Raw genomic sequence first — 19,603 nt, 5'->3', positions numbered from 1 at the left:
ATGCAGCATCTCTTTAAATAATCATAGCCTCCCCTGAATAAAAACCCAGCACTGCTTCCATCTGACAGGAGCCCTGTGAGTCCCTTCTGCTGGAAGCAGGATTTGCCAGAAGTGCTGAACTGGATGTCTTCGCACAAAACATCTGGACAAAACCATTCCTTAAACCATTCATGAATAAAATGCCTTCTTAATCTCTATCGTCACACTCAGGAAAGCACTTTCTCTTGTTCTAGAAAGACGTCAAAGGAATTTAGGCCCAGTGCTCCCCCTGAAGAAAGTATTCACTTCTCCAGTGCAGAAATAATTATGAGAGAAATAAAATTTCTTATTAGCTGGTGTATCTCTTCAGGACTGATGCCAGCAGCACTGTAGAGAGGTGCAAAGCCAGAGGCATTGATTCCGTGCTGAATACCAAAAGTAAGCTTTGTTAACTTTATAGTGTATCCATTTTATCATCAAAAGTTTTCATTTTTAAGATTTTTTTTTTTTTTTTAATTTTCAATCCTCTAAAAAAAGATGGTTTATCTGCACTTCATCTGTAGTAACTGAACTGAGAAAGAAGCCTCTGGATCAGCTGGAATAGCTGCAAAGCTCTTTTACAACACTCAAAGCATGTCCATCCAAACCCAAACCATAAAGGTCTTTACTGATATACACACAAGGAAATGCAATTGTCTCATTTTCCTTTGAATTTACATCAGGCTGAAATCTGCACATTAAACGTTAGTCTTTAACACTAAACACCTAAAACCAAACCCTAAGAAATAAGGCCCTTCAATCAGTCCTATCCCTGCAGCTACCAAGAAACTTAAAAAATAGTGACTGGTGACAGCCAGGGAAGTGACAACTACGAGTAGGCAGAGAAGATTTTCTTTCCTATTTGCATTCAGTTAGTATTTCTGGAGAGTTATACCCTTCGTTTTATAAACACTGACCCGAGGACTTATGCTAATATACTCAACTTGTGGTTGTGGTTCCTGATGTTGCAGGCATCTAGTACAAAAGCAGGGTGCAGGCTGTGAGTGTGTAAGCATATATCCATGTATTTGCACATATTATATCCACATAGGACATTCTCACACGTTGTCCCAAGAAAACTGGTCTTTATTTCCAGAGCAGTCCACACTACGGGAGCTTTAAGGGAGAGCCTCGCTTCCCAGCCATTTCACAGAGTAGGCAAATTTCACAAATAACTTTGTATATCAAAACGTCAGAAAGGAGCAGAGCGTTTGTCCCGTTCGACCCCCGCAAAACACTGATTGCAAGATATTCTTGAATCAGCTCCCACTACCAAAAGCCACAGACAAGACAGCGGCCAAGCCACTGCTTGAGAGAGCAGAAATGAGCACACCAGCTTCGTGCCCCAGGGAGAGCACACCACAATTGTGCCCAGAGCCTCTGCAAGCTCTGCTCTGAATGATCTAAGCTAAGAAACTACCTCTCTGCCTATGGTTGTTAAAATGAAACACAAATAGCTGAACTGGGTTGCTCAAGAAGTTTATTCTGGGCCATTTTCCAGCGTTTGCTATAAATAAATGAATAAAAAGAAGCCTTTGAAACAATGAAATGACCTCAACATACAATGAATTCTGACATCGCAGCTAATACATGTCGTGTCCCATTTCCTCCCATCCTCTCTTAGTTTCAGTGTATTTACATTTCCACCTAGAAATCTTTGTCTTGGTCTAAGTTTTAGGAGCTACTCCTTTGTCTTCCCCTCTTTCCAGAAAAGTTATGAGATAAACAAGAATCTAGGAAACGCAGATGTAAGTTTGGTAGTTTGTACAGTGGCCACTTCTGATTTTTTTCTCATTTTTTGTATTCACCTTGTTCTTCTGAAGAAGCTTCACCTTCACAGTGACAGAGCATGCTAGGAGAACCTGAGCTATCAACCACAGTGGAGAGTCCAGTTGGTAGCAGTCCCTACATACTGCTATGATAAACCACTTGTAACTTTAAAGCATAACGTCTGGAAAGTGAGGGAAGTACCACACAACTGCGGGATGGTGACACTGTGAAAGACTCTTGGAGGCCATCAAGTCCACCAAACCCAAAGAGTTGGTATCCATCGCAGTGAACTACTTCATCTCCATGACACCGACAGGATGATAACCCTGCACCTGCACCCCAAGAAACAGGGCAGACCCACCAAGTATAAATTCATAAGGTACCATCTTAACTACCAGCTGGCACAATACGACAAGTCTGTAGAATTAAAACACAGAAAGAAGAAAAAGATGAAACCACACTTCCAGGATTCATTGGAATCCTGGAAATCGCCGGAAGCAAAATAAAATAAAATACAAATGTACACAAGACTTTTGAAGCCACCAGGCCTTTCATAGGCCTTTATGGAACTTTTCACAAAAAACAAGTTACAATAATAGTAAGAGCAATATAAGAGTATTAAGCTATTCTCCTGAACTAGTCAAATGTCTCCTAAACTTGAGATGAAGGCAGGAAAAGATTCTTCATGGTGAAGTGCTGTTTTCCTAAAGGAACAGAAATTACGAGGGTGGTGAGGCCCTGGCACAGGCTGCCCAGAGAAGCTGTGGATGCCCCATCCCTGGAGGTGCTCAAGGCCAGGCTGGATGGGGCTTTGGGCAGCCTGGGCTGGTGGGAGGTGTCCCTGCCCATGGCAGAGGGGTGGAATTAGATGATCTTTAAGGTCCCTTCCAACCCAAACCATTCTGTGATTCTCTGAAGTCACCTGCAATCTTACCCATGAACAACAAAGCGCAGATCTCCTCCCTCACTGTGAGAAGACAGGGCAAAAGTCTTACACCAGCAGGAGCAGAAGGCTCCGGGGCTATCTCAGGACACTGACAGAGAACTGTAAAAAGCCTGTGACAGTCTGAGTTACTGCCTATTTGTGGTCACACTACACAGAGAGAGCATTGGTGTATTTTTATTGCTAAGCTCTGTACTTTCCCCATGCTCCTTCCCTTTGGACCAGTTAATTACATGCTCGCAGACATCCTCTGCAAGAGACATCAGTAATTTTCTCAGGGTGACCATGCTCCTTCCCTGATTTTTGCCAGACTCATCATCCACAAAGAAATAAGCAAGATAATCTGATTTTTGCCGAAAGACAAAACCTTGCTGAGTGGAGTAAGACAACAATTTTGTAGAATTAGTTTCAAAAATTTTAAATTTGGGCTTTTGTTTGTTTAAGGGTCTGAAAATCTACTAGACAATGCTGATGCACTTAAGCTGTTAAACGGAGATCACTGGGGGATTTTTTAATTGGCATTTAAAACCTCAAAGAGCCCCAAGCTACCAACTTCATGCATTTTTTTTTTTCAATGGAGAAATGAAAACACGGTTATCACATTCTCCTTAACTAAGAAACATTTCCTTTGCTCTTCCCGGCCTCGTTCAAAACCAGCAGCATCCTCACTCCAAAGGCTGCCCCAAAGGAGCTGCATTTAAGAGCCGCTCTTCTTCCAGGAATTCTCCTCTTGGACAGCAATACAGGAATCGCTCCACTGCTAATTCGGAGAGAGAACAGCTCATCTTGTCGTCTCGGTCTCTGCAGCATCAAGTTTGTCACCCCTGCGAGTCAGCTGGGAAAAGAGCACTAGTTTTTGTACATTTCACTAGCAAACGAACATCACCATGCCAGCCAAACTCAACATATAAATAAATAAATAATCTATTAGGACAGGCTCAATTTTTTGATGCATTTAATCATTGATTGAATGTCTTCAGTAAAACTTTAAAGTAAAGTGAGATAGGAAGGAAACATTTTCAGGAAGTACTGTCCTTTCTTGCAGTCCTATTAATGCAACTCATTCCGTGGGTCTTTAGTGCAAAACAAGCATTTTCTAAAGTAGGGTTAAGCATCTGGGATTCCCCTTTCCCTTCCAGCAGGCAAGGATGCTCAACAGAGTGTTCCTGTTAAGCTTCCTCTACTTTATGTCCCTGACCTTGCAAACCTTGCAAGCATGGCAAGGAAACACAAGGGTCCCGTTCCAGCCATGCCCACAGTTTTGTGAGGGTCTGCGAAAAAGTAAAGCTCTCAAGAAGGCGTGAAACCTACAGCTCCCACCTTTCACTCCTTGAGATGGACTTCTGATCACTGGCATGTGAAGCAAAACTGGGAGCCATCGCTGCTCTTGCTCAGCAGAACTGAGAGTCGTTCGCTTATTAGGCACTGCAGGTTGATGAAAGGTAAAAAGGTTTCGGTTCTTTTAGCTTCAGGTGGAATGTATAGTGGGCATCCAGACATGGCAGTACCTGGAACCCATATGCAGATTTGTTCTGAATATAGTCTGAGTACAGAGAGAATTCTCTCTGCAAAATCCTAATCAAAAAAATAGGGGAAAAAAGCAAAAGACAACGAGAAAAAGCTGGGAAGCCTTTCAGTGAGAAAGCCCAGAGCAAGGAAGATTTACCCTCAGTGGAGGACGACCCACTTAGTGAGCACTTAAAACAACTTGGACATCTGTAAATCCACAGGGCCTGATGGGCTGCACCCCTGGTGCTGAGAGCTGGCAGATGTCACTGCAAGGCCACCCTCAGCTGCCTTTGAAAGGTCTTGTCAGCCCTACCTCCAAGAAATAAGATGTCGCCAAGCACAGGCCAGTCGATTCCTGGCAAGGTGAGGGGAGCAGATCCTCCTGGAAACCATTTCCAAACAGATGAAGGACAAGAAGGTGACTGGGAATAGTCATCAGAACCTCACCAAGGGGAAACCATGCTTAATTGTCCCGATTCTGGGACAAAATGACTGGCCTGGTAGATGAGAGAGGAGCAGCAGATTATCTTGACATCAGTAAGGCTTTTGTCACAGTCTCCCATAAGATCCTCGACAGGAAGCTGAAAAAGTATAGGCTGACCTTGCTTAAGTCGGTGGGTTTGGAGTACATGAGTTCAAGGCTCTTTCAGCCTAAATCTGTGATTCAGAGCATGAGATGAGCCCATAAACACAAGCCAAAAGGACTGAAATATCAGGGGGGAAAGGTTAGAGAAGTAAAAAAGAAATAAAAGGCAGGAATTAAGTGTTTTACAGCTCCAATGAGTAGTATGAGAGAATAAAATGTACAGCATAATGTTTCCTTCTTTGTGCAGACAGCGTAACAGATGCATTTACCAGAAGCTAAGTAGCTACTTTAAAGATGCTCCCACCTATTGACTGATCCATTTGTCCACAGCAAACTGCTGTCTTTGATGTTAAGGGGCAGGATCATTGGAATCTTCATCTTTTGTGGTTTTCTTCTTATATAAAAGAGCTTTAGCGCAACTGATCTGTAAACAGACTACCTACCTTACCTCCATTATCATCATTGTAATACAAATTACTTAAACGTAACAGATAGAAAAGCACAAAAAGGATAAAAAAATAAATATCTCAGCTGAGAACTCCATCTCCAGCAACCAGATAACTGAAAGAGGGGCAGAGGGAACAGATAAAAGGATAAACAAAGCTAGAGCAATGCTTCTGCTCCACCGGGGCATAGTTTTCCCCAAATCCCAGTTGAAAATACAGACAAAAGGATACAGAGAGTTCACAAGAATCGTGATTATGGGAAAGGAGGAAAGAAAACATTAAATCGAGGCTATTAACCACTTAGTTTCCCTCTAGAAAATCTGTAAAACCTGCTAAATCTGTGAAGTATCTATCAGTTTCCCAACCGTGTACCATTTGATTTTCCTCCAAGGAATGTAGGAAACCTTGAAAGCACACGGTAGTTTTGATAACATTAGAACAGACTGAGAAGCCCCAGGGTAACAAACTCACATGCTGCACAGCCACGTCTCATGCACTTAACAGCATCTGAAAGGAAGTTTGTTGTGACAGCCGTGGAGTTGGATGGCTGGAAGGCTAGGTGGACTTGCAAAGTGAGGAGGAGATTTCTGCCTAAAAATAAAGTCCCTGAGTTCTTCCATCACTTAGGAAGACAAGGGGGAAAAAAAAAAAAAAAGGCTTTATGATCTTTATGATCTTGAAGAGTGAAGCAGGAAAGCGGACGTTCCTCAAAGATTGCTCTTCCAGAATTGTCAAGACTCCTCATCTGGGAGCACATTTTATTCACAAATTAGTAAGAAAATCTTGGCTTAGGGAACAGACAAAGTTCACTTTTTTATTACTAAGTCCTTAAAGCCAGCCTTTTTACACCTAAAGCTAAAGAAAGAAAGAAAGAATATAACACAATATGGATACAAGACTTTGAAAACACTGCCAAATCTTATTATACTTGACCATGAAGTCCAGAAAGAACACCAAATGGTGAGCTGTTTTACCTTTGCTAACTCCAGAAGAACTATCCAGATTTACTATGACTCAAGATGCATCCTGAAATCCTTGATAAGCATGGCCTAGTTGTGCATGACCATGTATGACCAACTAGTGATACTGACGTCCATGAATAGGAAATAAAACAATAGGAAATAAAACATTTAAAGAGGTCTATGGATCAAAACAGAGAAAGTCCAAATCTGCTCAGAGACACCACAGATGTAGCTCCCTGTCTGGCAAAGGAAAACGGGCAAACCATATTTATACTCTGTGTGGGAAGTCCTCCAGCTTAATATAGGAAGGAAGCAGTGAAAGGAACTGCACTTAAGTCTTTCTGCACCTCCAAGCCTCAGAATAGCAACAGGTACCTTGATACTCTCAGCAGATGCCGCTAAAATGGAAGAGAGGAACCCCAAAGAATCACTCCGCAAGCCATGTGCAGAGCTCCCTCCCAGCAAAGCTCCAGAAACAATCACTCTGCAACTTCCCTAAGAAGCAGTGGCAGCCAAGACAAAAATTTTAAAAAGGAAAAAAAAAAAAAGAAAGAAATTAGCACAGAACAATGCTTAGGCCATGTAGCAACTGATGTAATTCTTAATGAGCATTCAAAACACAAACAGTTCACAAAAGGGAGAACATTATCTTTTCAGAGGCAAAAGACAAGAATTCAGTGGGATTTTGAGCTGAGAATAACTGAATAGAGCAGAAACATTCAATGAAAGCAAGACAGCAAGGAAGCAACAATAAAGAAGTACACAATGTTGTTCTTACTCCAGTGTATGCCAAAGAATGGAGCCAATGCCAGCTGACAGCATTAAAAGACAATGAGGGGGGCAGATTTTGGACAATTAAATCATAATGTAAGAGAACAGGGATGTAATTAAATTTATCTGGTATTTTGATGCTCAACTTAGGTGACATTTCCTTCAAGCTCGTCAGTATTGTTCTGGTGTAAAAAACAAGAGATGTTGTCTTCAGACACAGAAACACGCACACACACAAAAAAAAAGAAGTGCATTCACGCACACCCCTTCCAAGACTAAAACTTAGCGGCCTCTTACTAATTCAGTGAGCCTTTCTTGATTGTGAAGGACCTCTGGACAGACACACATCTTGTATCTTTTCACCAAATTCCTATATAATTGAGACACAAACTTTTTACAGCTGCATGGTGTTCCTTCAGCCCTTGCTACAGGAGAAAAGCACACCCTTTTACCTGAGACAATATAAGCACGGAAATCTTCTCTCACACCCTCTTCTTATTCTCTTATCTAAGAAGATGAGTTAGGCTACGGAAAAGAATGAAGAGACCAAGAGAGAAACAAGGGGCTATAAATCAGGGGTCAGCAAAGACAAGAATTGCCCGTATGGTCTCATACTTCATTACCTATCACCCAACACCCTAAACCAAGCTTCTTTTTGAAAACACATTCAGCAAAACATCTTCTATGCTTCACTTACTGTTAATTACAGCAATTATGATGCTGAATATTTTCCTTCTGAGTTTTTACTAAAAGACAAGCAGATTGCATCTGGCCAAAAGATGAAACCCATCTTCCTAACAGGACAAAGCCTAAATGAAGAAGGCAAGACCTCTGAGCAACTGAGCAGACTTATCACTGTTTAGCATAAGCTGCTGAAGTTACTGGGTTGAAGTTGTAACAGGAGCAAAGCGAGTTTTTCTACCAGCAGCCAGCACAGGGCTGTCACCGTCACAGGTTGGTCTGCGACCCCCGTGAAAGCCAAAAGCAATCAAAATGCCAAGTATCTGGCACGTGCAGGCGCCTCTTGGCGCTCCTCCAAGCAGCAGGCAAGCAAAAGGCTGCTCAGTCCCAGGGAACATGTGTGTGCTTCACGTTGCTCCACAGTTCCAGGAAACACAAGTACTTTTGGTGGCTCCTGACAGTTAAAGCTGAGTTTTGAGGGTGACTGTACACTATCAAGGTTGGGGCTTGTCGTTGTTTTTTGCCAAAATGAAGCACCAAAATAGGTAACCTGAGTTATTAGTTATGTAACGGAGTGTAACAGGCCAAGTTTTCTGATGAAGTGACCTGTCTGGCCTTACTGAAAGTTATGTCAGCTGATAATCTCAACTGTATTCATAATATACCACCCTGGATTTGTGAAGTCTTACATTAAACTCTGCTTTTCCATATCTGACACAGCATTCCTCTGTGAGTACACACCTACAGAGAATACGAAAAAAAAATATTTTAAGTCAACAAGTTATGCACATTGTAAATGCTTCGAAGAAAAGGACAAAGAAGAGCAACATATTCAAAAGCATGCAACCACTTTAGTTAATTTACTCCATATATCTACAATCTCATTTTACTGATTTAGGTAGAAACACAATATCAAATTTATAAATAAATTCCCAGATTAAAATTATTGCAACTTGTCTGAATATTTTGAAGTTTTTTCATAGTCCTTGTGGTCACAAGAAAAGTTGCATTTTTATAGTATAGTATGGACATTCAGGTGGTTTTGTGAAGCTGATAAATGTGGTGAACATACTGCTAGACTTGCTAAGAAAAATGATATTCTAGTCTTTTGCCTCCTTACTGTGAGATACGTCCACCAAGCCTCCCCTTTCCAGAGAAACAAAGGGCGAGTTTGTAAATACAAGTAACCATAGGAAAGGGGGGCAGCATCAAGAATTGCTCACTACACTTGACAGAAAAATGATTTTTATGATGTACGCATTTCTTTGCTCGTATTCAGGGTGGAAAAGGAGATTTATTTCAATGAGGCATGCTATGAAGTATGTCGTTTATGATTTTGTCATGCTCACAAGGGCCTAATACGGGGTGCTGGGATATCTTACTGGAGTCCAACATATCAACATCAGCCATAAATTGCTACAGCTCAGCAGCAATGTACAGCTGGGGCCACCGTGCCAGAGCAGACTGCACTGCAATGTACAAACAAAAGGAAGCTTAACATGTTTAAATGTAAAGAACCAAGGAAAAGAACAGACTGTAAACAAGATAAATATACTTTCCTCCAAGAGCTTGACACAGAGCTGGGGTTTAGCCAATTTTGAGAAACAAGCTGCAAAGCCAGACCTCTTTGTGATGCTGAGGAAAGCTCCAACACCATTTCCCAGCCAAAGCAACTCCCCAGTGCAGCACACGTTTGCCTGCTCTGCTCCATACAGCTACTATGCACGAGGAGGTTCTGATTCCCGAATCAACTTCTATTTCTCACTGCCGTTGAAGAGACAAAAGTTATTCAACAGTTTTGCTATTGCAGAATGAAAAAAAAAAAAGCCAGTTATTAGAGAAGACATCTATCACCGTAAATATTCTTTTACTTTTTTTTAAGTGGCATCCGACAGTCCCAGTTCAGATTGATTGCACAGTGCCAGCCACTGCAGACGCACGGAGATAAGCACGCCATCACAAACTTATAACAGACAGACGAAATGGATAAACGACTGGAGGAGGAGGAACCCCGAAGTGGCATCTCCAAGTTACTCAGTAGCAGCATGAAAGACGTTTCAATTAGCCTGGCCACTCAAGCCCTTTCTGCTGACACCACCAAGAGGAGCTGATCAAAAGCCTGCTGCAGTGAGACATATGGTCGGAGTACAAAGAGTCAACTGGAAATCAAAGTTAAAAAAAAAAAAAAGGAATAAAAGAACATACCATGGAGTAAACACACACTAATTATACAGAGATAACAAGAGTAACAAATGCTGACACAAGTGAGTCTGGGTATGGCGATTCATACTTTTCTGAGTCAAGCAATTCTACTTCCAAAAGTGATTTTTTAAAGATGTATTTAATTTTTTTGGGGGGCAGAGCAAAATATTTCCAAAGGTAAACACTTACAGTGTGTAGTATGTTGTTAATAAATAGCCAAAAAGCCTGTTCTCCATTTATTTTTGTTCATGCACTAACACAGCTGGCATGTTTCTCTCCACAATTCTTAGGCAGGGACTCTAAGGATTCACCATGCAGGTGATCTGTGGAAGATCCTACACTGAGCTGTTACAGGTTAGAAAAACTCCTTTAAGTGTTACACATTTTATGCGTGGACAAGATTTTAAGATGGGAAAATACATACCGGGAAGCCTAGCTGTATAAAATTTTCATCTGAAAGCACATCGGTGCAAAATCTGAAGTTAGTTTTGAATATTTATTCTCAAAGATGCTGTGGCTGGAAGCAGCGAGGTGTGTGTTATAGGTCCTCTGATTTTTAATGAGAAAGGCAGGAGCACACTGCTCAGAACCAAGAACCAACTGACACCTGAATGAACACTGATTTCTTAATACCTTTTGATGAATCACCAATCAAAAAAAGGCTGAAAACAGAATAAACTTCTCTCTGAAGTAGCCAAAAGCAACAGCACAAGCCTGAGCAGATGTTCAAAGTGGAATCAAGAGTCTAAAGCTTCTTTTGGAGGACTCTGTGTATTTCTCAGTCCACAGAAGTATCACCAGGAGAAGTAGTCGCATTAGCAATTTATATGTTTAAATCCCAGCCATGTACTCAAATTAAAATATTTCAGTATAGCAGCCCTGCACTAATGGTATCACTTACGATAAACTACATTTGCTGTTTAGTAAGATGCTTACATAACGAATTGTCTCTAAAGCTAAATGCAGAGCATGTGTACAGTAAAGTTTTCAGGTTCAGGATCAGCAGCCACTGCCCTTGAGTAGCATTTCTCAAGAGAGCTGAAGGCATTGGTTTTCAGAAATGTTTTGGTTTTTAATTTTCAAAGTTTCATCAAAAAGTCTTTAGAAAAAAAGATCAAAAGCATTGTAATATAATATAATATTAGATAATGTTGTTAGCACAAGTAACTCACCAAGCAAAAATAAATGCCTTGCTCTTGCGTAAGTATACGTGCAGAGATAACACAGAATGTACACACACAAATACCAACAGGATCTTCAAAAAAAAAAAAAAAAAAGTACCAATGCCAAAAGATGTTTATGAGCTACACTGGAAAGAGCTTTCCAAAATGGCGAAAAATATTTGTGAGAAGGGAGGTAGTTTAATGAACCATGAAACTGCCTTTTCTCAACACAGTTCGCTTGAGTTCCATGGTATTGGAAAAAGCAAAAGAAATCCATCCTTTAAAATACTCACAGGTTCTTTGTTCTGGCTTTGCTCTAGCTGTCCAACTAGCTGTGGTAGCACTTGTTTGACTCCGATATTTACCACGGTTTTAAATGTGACTATACAAAAGCTGATATTGTACTTGAGCATCATGTGAAGGGAAGGTACTGATCGTAGCAGGCTGGAGCCGATGGGGTATACAGATGTGTCATGGTCTGGCACGCGTTGTGCAGCATCTGGCACACATTGTACAGCATCTGCAACGCTATTACAGACAGGGCGATCAGCCCTCTTCTGCAAATATTATGGTAAGACATCCCTCTGTCTTTACGCTGACATGACTTTACCGCTGCGCCTGACTGGTAATACTCACGGATCAAATGATGCCAAGGAAAGACAGGAGGAAACAAAACAGCTGAAGGCTTCCTTCCAGGCCATGGTGCTGTCAAACTGAGCAGGGTCCCCTCGTACTGGGACACCTCTGGCTTTTACCCTACCTGTTAGGCAGCTCTCTGCAAGCACAGCTCTGGGAACGCCACCTTTAAGTGCTCCTAGTCACAAGGCCAACCATTACGGAGACAAAAGCCTGCAGAATCAACCCACTCAGAGCACTTTGATTGAGTTATAAATGACCAGTGATCTTCAAAACCGCTCATTTACCTTGTCACACGTTGCTTAAAATTCAGAGGGCTTTGTCTACAGCCTGAAGAGGGGGACTATTTAACATGGGGGGTCTGGCGTTGTTAGTGGGAGAAAAAAAACGCAGCCTCTGCCTCCTTCGGCGAATCCAGCTGATGTAAATGTCAGTCCCTTCGTGAGCTAAAATGCAAGTCCCAATTAAAACACAACTGATATTGGAGGATACATAAATTACCGCTCAGAAATCGCTTACATAAATTGTGGTTTAGATTTTACCACACATATTAGCCTGCAAGCGGGGTCCATCGATCAGGTAGAGCTCACATAAAAGTGAAGTGGCGTTCCATGCAGGACGACAAGCTCACCGCATTTGCCCACGTTTCCACCATTTCCTATTAGGATCACTCCTCAGGAAGCTCTTCTTTGAAGCCACCTGGAAGCCAGGCTGGGCCCCGTGAAGTGCTTTGGTCAGTGCAGGACGTAGCAGTCTGACAATGCCGACAACTTCCCAGCCAGCCACCAGCACAGGACAGAAGGCAACACTAATCCCACAGCCCTTACTCCACGCTTACTACAGCCCTACTCATTGCATACAAAGTTCTTCGGTAGGTGCACGTGGAGAGAGGCAAGGTCAGCAAAAAGCCTTCATTCCTCAAACTTCCCTCCCCGTGTAATTCCTGGATGAAAGCTTTTGCTGCAGTGGAGTTACCTGCTGCTTACCTCCGCCCACGGCTGCGGCGATGCTTGCAGCTCACAGCCCAGCTGTTCCCGCACCACAACCGAATATGTTTTCCAGGAAAAAAGTCTCCTGGTAGCTGACTCCCATCCTTCCCGTGCTGTAGGGACAGCTGTTAGACAGCATGCTTCACTCTGACAGTTTGGGGAGGGTGTATTAGATGCCTACTCTAGTTATTATTATTTATCCAGCGTGCATCTGCTTTTTTTTTTATATACAGTTCACATACTGATAAGCTTGCAACAGTTATTTTTATATCGCATTCTTCAAAGGAACTTTCCCAGGCTCCCACTCCTGTTTGCATGTTACTCAACGGGGCTGCATGCTCTGGGTTGCCCCCTTCTACTCTAAATAAAATTTGTCTGATGCTTTGGATCTATCACCATCGATAACCGATACCTCTTCGAATAAAGCCTAACACACACATAAACTTCTTTCAGCCTAATAGCTCAAACCATAAAGCAATTTTCACAACTGTTAGAGCACAAACAACATTAGACAGGAGAGTATGACGTGGAAAAAAAAATCAGCATTTCTAGCCCTGCCAAAATTCCCATTCCAGGGAAAGCGTAAAGTCTTGCTCACTTACGAGCACAAAATAACTCATGCTGTTGTGTCAATAGGATTATATTTACTCAAAAGCAATATTCTGGGCCAAAAAAAGAAAAATAGACCTACTTTGAGTAAGGAGAGGATTGCAAATAGGAAAAAAAAAATAGAAAAATACCTTTTCCTCTAGGGGAAAAGACTTGCTAATGAGTTTTCAGGTCACCTAGAGCCATGTGTAACGAAAGAAAGACAATTATTTTATCCTGCCCGCATCTTCTTGTCCCAACCAAATCAAGATGCGAGGCTGAAGACACTGCTGCCACCTGCTATAAGCAGGGCAGACTTTTTAAGCTGTTTCAACCTCCAGGGTAAGCTGCTCCCTCCAAATTTCTTCCAGCTTAGCCACTTTCTCCTCCATCCCCACCAGATTTGGTAGAGGAACCCAGAGGTGCCCAGCGGTTCTGCAGCAGTCCAAAACTGGACAACCACCCAACACCCCCACATGATCCACCTGCACCAGATGTGTTGGGTTTGGCTATGCCAGGGCTTTTTAGTAATTAGAGCTGTGCTGTAACACGAGGTAACACTGCAAGATGTCCCTGAGGGCCTGGGCACCACGGCTTGCTGGAAACACGCATGTCCATCCTCATTTGGTTGAATTTGCTTGAAGAGTGGCCACGGAGAGATCCCTGCTCACCACCACCCTTCCTGCAAGTTTTCTCTTCAGCCCTAACTGCTAAGTCAAACTAAAGCATGAATCAGAGATGTTAGCTGCAGTAGTAATGTGTATTAAAATCACTGTAGATGTATTTTAACATCCTATGGACGCTACGACGAAGTTTGGATCAGTGGTGGCTTAAGTCCATCGAGGTCAGCACTGCTGTGGCTTTGCCCTCCACACACCTGCACCAGCACCTTGCCCATGGCAACAAGACGGTTCTGGGAAGCAATCCAGTGAAAAACATCTTGATTCTCTGTCTGCAGAAATTAATCACGAGCACTAGGACCAGTAGGTGATCGCCGAGGAGAAAATGGGGCGTGCTGCTCAAAGGAAGGTTGGTTGGGCTGTGGCAGTGCCTGGATCCTAAAAAGCATCCTGAAAACTCTGCTCCTTCCACCCCCGCTGGGACTGGGGTGGAAACCCCTGCAGTAACTGCAGCTGAATTTGACAGGGGCAATAACTCAGAGCCTATACACATTTTTTTTCCAGCCTGCTCCTGAGACTTTGTTTTGCTTCTGAACATCCTCTGTAGATTCCTCACCTAACAGCTCTTTCAAGACAACCAAACTGAACAAGTAATTAAAATCAAGTTGACTTCTCCTTCTAGGTATCTCAGAGTGCATCAGCAAGGTAGAAATGGTCTGTTCTGTATATTTTTTTGGCAGTGCTGAATACATTACCTGAGATGAGTAGTACAGCCTTCTGCCTTATCTAGCTGTCATAAGAGGAAGTATTAACAACCCGCTGCACTACATGATCAATCTTATAGAAATTAGTAACTTAAAATTCTTTTTGCTTGCAAAGCAGTAAAGACTTTCAACAAACTACAACTCCAAGGTGTGTTTTTGCAGCCTGCTGTGGAGGAGCACTCATGTTTTGTATGGGAGAGCACAACTAGAGAGCCCTAGCAGGTGAGCCCTGCAATTCAGAATAGTGAGAAGCAGCAAGACCAGAAATGCAAATCCCAAAACCTGTGGAGAGCAGAAGGGGAAACCATTACAGATAAATCAAATTTATGTTTTGGTTTTCGACAGCTACGGCTTAAAAAGTGCCCGCTCTTCCAACTGAGTCCACTGCCTCAGATCTCACTTCAAGACCTCGAAAAAGCACAGTGCTTTCTCAAATGTCTATTGGCACATGCACAATATTACATAAGCCCCTTTTGTGGGGCTACTTGAAACACGGAATTACTTTCGACTCACTTGTCTTATGTAAATTCCCAGTCAAGTGCCTCCTCTGGAAAAAAAAAAAAAAAAAAAAAAAAAACTAACACAAAAATTAAAGACACAGGATATCAATATACATGTAACAGATGAAAGCTAGAGAAATTGGGGGAGGGCAGAAGAGTGATCTCATTCCCTTTCATACACAGTGTTCTAGCAGGAAATGTACTGCTGCTATGTTTGAGTAAAAGATCAGACACCATAATGAGCAACTGGAAAAAAAAAAAAAAAAAAAAAAAAGGAAAATCAAATAGATTAAGAACCAGAACTGTTTACTCACATCAGGCCTAAAATGGCCTTCATGAGGGTAACAACAATTCTCAGTTGCACAATGATAAATCAGTGGGGTCAAGAAACAAGTTTGGGCAAATCCTGAAGTGGTGGCAAATGTCACAAACGTCACTGTTCTGCTGAAGGCAGAATGGTCACTTGGAAAAGTTTAAAGTAAATCTTCCTAGCTGCTTGTATTTCCTATGATGTAAGAAAGGTCTGTGATACATTACCTACGATGCACATGCCCTCACTATAACATATAGGTTCCTGATTTTGCATTCATCTTCAGAGATCAAGAACTGAGAACAATTTGACTAGAATTTTTATTTTCTAAAACAAATTTTGCAGCTTTTAAAGTCATGTTTAAAGATTGCAGATCTCTTACCACACAGCAGTGGGTAGTACAGAGAAACATTTTGACAAAACATACAAACAGCTTCTCGGAGGGATGTTTTAATTCGAATGCCTGTTCATTAGATACTTCAGCTGAACCCCTCCTTGGCAGCAACAGCACCAAAAGGATTTTCACTTTTTTCGCTCACACCCATTGTGGAGAAAATTCTTCAAACAGATCTATGTTAATTAGATTTAAAAGACTCAGAGAAAACACTGCTATTCTTAATACCCATACAGAAATAAGAAATCCAAATGAGAATTAAGAAATCCAAATGTCTCAATGCTCTCTGTTAAAAACAAACAAAAAAAACCCACCACAACAACAAAAATACTGGTCCATTCTCTCTGTCTCAAGAAGAAATCGTGCCTCTTTTAAAACCAAGGTACCCAAAGCATCATTTTTAAAACTGGAGGCTAACAAGATTAACATTTTTCTCAAGCTGACATGCAGTTTTGTCTTCTATTGTAAAACTGAAACAAAAAGGAGTGGGACATTCTCCACAGATTCTGCCTCAAATTCTGACTTAATCGAGAAATTGGCATATAGGAGATTACAAATCAGAGCTAAAAATTCACTCTTGCCATCAGAGTGAAAAATGTAAGTGACTGGGGGTCAAATGAAGAAAGAGCTTACATTTATTTCAGTGCTTTGAGATTGTTGTAGACATTTGGTAACAAAAACGTGAAAGATTGCTGCAATGCAGTTTTTGACAGATAGTATTTCCTGTCGAGACAGAACAGAAAGAACTGTAGAGCTTCAAGATTGTAATCGTTTTGTACATTTCTACGCACAAAGTACTTTTTTAAGCAAAATATTTCACCCCTGCAGCTGCTATCTCTTAGATGTACTGCCATCCTTCATCTTCATCCTCCCACAACGGGAAAGGCAGGAAGAAATGACATGACAAAGTTTTCATGCTTAAAACAAGAAAGTTTATATGCTACGGCAGGCACAGAAAAATGAATCCTGTGAGCATTATGAGTTTGTGCAATTATATCAACAATGAGAGATTAAGTTGCTTCCTTTCCTGATCTGGTGTTAAAGACACGCAGGCATTTGCAAAACCATGTTATGAAACAAATACGAATTTATATGAGCTTTTACTGACAGATGTCTCCCAACACGGGTCAATGCCAGGTTGTTCTTCCTCAGCCCAGATTTGCAATCTGCTCTTATCTGATTTAGTATCTCATTGTTCCGCTGTTCAGAAGAATTATATATATTTTAAACACCAAGAAACAAGATCAGGTAAGACAAAGGCTTAGTATGGATCTGTAAAGCTGCAGCAGCTCTGATCCAAGTTTATCTCTACAAACTACATCAAAAAGACTGAAGTTTGGGTAAAGCAACACCGACAGCAAGGCACAACTCATAGGTGCTATTAAGATAGAGTGGATATCTCTGAAGAAATGAGTCAAAATTTACAAGAAAACAAGAGACTTACAAACTCTCACTGATATGGTAGGTTTTGCAGGGTTTCCTTGGGGACAGAAGCACTGTAGATTTTATTCAAAATAATAATCTAACAGGAAAAAAAAAAGCACCACACAAGACTAGAAGATGTGTTTTTAAGGAGTGATAGTAGGTAAGCATGAGAACGGCTTCGTCCTTGCAGACAAATAACCAAAGCAAAATCAAGGCCAACCTTTGTCATCACAGCTCAAATCTTACAAATGTCTCCAGCTAAGACAGAAAGATACATTCTAGATAAAGACATAGACATAAGCAGTCCTTCCAATTCCCTCACAGGGAATCTGTTCTACAGTCCCACCAAAGATTGCTTTAGAAGAGAAAACACCCACGCACGCCCCTTTCATCGACAGATTAATGCACTCTCGCAGTGTTTTGATATAAAAAGGAGAGCAGATGTGGAACAGTTTCCAGAAACAGTAAAAATTAATCTAATTTTGAACTGAATGAAAACCAGACAGACAGATTTTTTTAAAACTAAGGCCTAAAAAAAAAAAAAAAAAAAAAAAAAAAACCATGCAAAAATAGGGATTCCAGGTGCTGGACGAACAGGCCTTTGGGGTGCTCATTTAGTACCTGGAAAAGGCAGGACCCATGAATTCTGCAGCTCGAAGGCAAAAGCAGGTAATCAACAATCAAATACAAATCCAGTGCTTGTATTTTGTACTGTCTCTTCTGTAGTACTCGAAATAAGACTTGCAGCTTGTCAGACACAGCCATGAGATTCAGAAGGCTGCTCCACATCTAATAGCTCCTTAGAAAAATCTCATTCAGCTTGCAGAATTGACAGGTTTTTACATCTCACTTTTCTTTCATATACATAGTAGCCCCATAAAATATGTATACACGTACATAAAATCGTATATACTTATGTAAAACTGCCTCTCTCCTTCTATACTTTCCTCTTTTGCATCAACTTGGGAAAGGTGGTCTTTGAAGACTAAACCCCTGTCAAAACAAACCTAAACGGCACTAGTTACTGACGCTTCCTGCTCAGAAGCACGAAAACCACTTTGCACGCTTGCACTTCTCGGCTGTGATGTGCCAGGACACATAACATCTAATTTACGCCCTCCTTTCCAACGGCACTGCTGCGGGGGCAGCACCGTGCCCGGCTCTTTGCAGGGGCGCTGACCACGTGTGTACTGCCAGCTACATCTTGGCGTCGATATATATACATATATTTATTTTTTAATTTCCTTTGAGAGGAAGGAGGCGGGAGGGACGTGTTTCTGGCTGTGTGTGTGGAGGCAGGGCTGCCGGCTGCCCCCTCCGCCCCACCGCCCCCCGGCCCGGCAGGGCAGCACCCAAGGGCGCCATGTCGGGGGGGAGCGGGCTGCGGGACAAGATGGCGGCTCCCGCAGAGCTCTGGGGGTGCCCGGGCAGCTTCCCCGAGGGTTGTCCCACGAACCCCCGCCCCGCCCGGCTCCCTGCGAAGAGGAGGAGGAGGAGGAAGAGGAGGAGAAGGAGGGGAGCGGACACGCACCTTCCCTGAGCACGCCGGGCCGGCTGGGGCCGCAGGGGGCGAAGGAGGAGGAGCGGCAGCGGGGCGGGGGACTGGGACGGGGTCGGGCAGGGCGTCGGGGAGGAACCCGCTCGGGTCCAGAAATTCCCCGTGCCTGCAGCTTCAGAAGTTTCCTGCTGAGCCCAACGCGGTATTTACACTGCTGGGCGGGTCTGCGGGTCCGTATCATAGAAGCATTAGGGTTGGAAGAGACCTCCAAGATCACCTGGTCCAACCATCCCCCTGCCACCAGTGTCACCACTGAACCATGTCCCCAAGCACCACGTCCAACCTCTCCTTGAGCACCCCCAGGGACAGTGACTCCATCACCTCCCTGGGCAACCCGTCCCAGTGCCTGGCTGCTCCTTCTGACAGAAATGTCTCCTCATTTCCACCCTGAACCTCCCCTGGTGCAATATGAGGCCATTCCCTCTAGTCCTATCACTAGTTTTCTGAGAGAAGAAGCTGACCCCCAGCTCCCCACACCTTCCTTTCAGGCAGTTGCAGAGAGCAATGAGGTCTCCCCTGAGCCTCCTCTTCCCCAGACTAAACACCCTCAGCTCCCTCAGCCGCTCCTCACAGGACTTGTGCTCCAGACCCCTCACCAGCTTCAGGACAGCTGTAGTGCCTGTTGTGTGAGGGTGTGTGGCAAAGGGACAAGGCTTTCACACCTCCTGCGCAGTGGCAACTGCCTTCTTGGTGGGTATTTGGGAGCATAACAGGATCACGTCGCCTGCTGATGGCTTCCAGCGCTGAGAGCTGCCACTTGTCTTCATG

The 19,603-nt window shown here is 42.7% G+C and overlaps 1 protein-coding gene across 2 annotated transcripts in view; it reads right to left on the bottom strand.

The window, feature by feature from the left end:
- The window catches only part of CPQ (carboxypeptidase Q), a 155,083-nt gene extending 136,133 nt beyond the window's left edge, over positions 1-18,950 (bottom strand). Inside the window, exon 1 of one of the 2 annotated variants that reach the window (XM_084507514.1) lies at positions 18,809-18,950. The gene's annotated coding sequence lies outside the window, so the exon portion shown is untranslated. Of the gene's footprint in view, positions 1-12,673; positions 12,767-18,808 lie in introns of those variants that run through there. The other variant, XM_084507515.1, reaches the window with a different exon arrangement.
- Between the last annotated feature and the right edge of the window lie 653 nt (positions 18,951-19,603).

This window comes from Aythya ferina (assembly GCF_964211825.1).
Source record: "Aythya ferina genome assembly, chromosome: 2".
Classification (NCBI taxonomy): domain Eukaryota; kingdom Metazoa; phylum Chordata; class Aves; order Anseriformes; family Anatidae; genus Aythya; species Aythya ferina.
The sequence above is the reverse complement of the archived record's forward strand: the minus strand, read 5'-3'. Positions and strand labels throughout refer to the sequence as shown.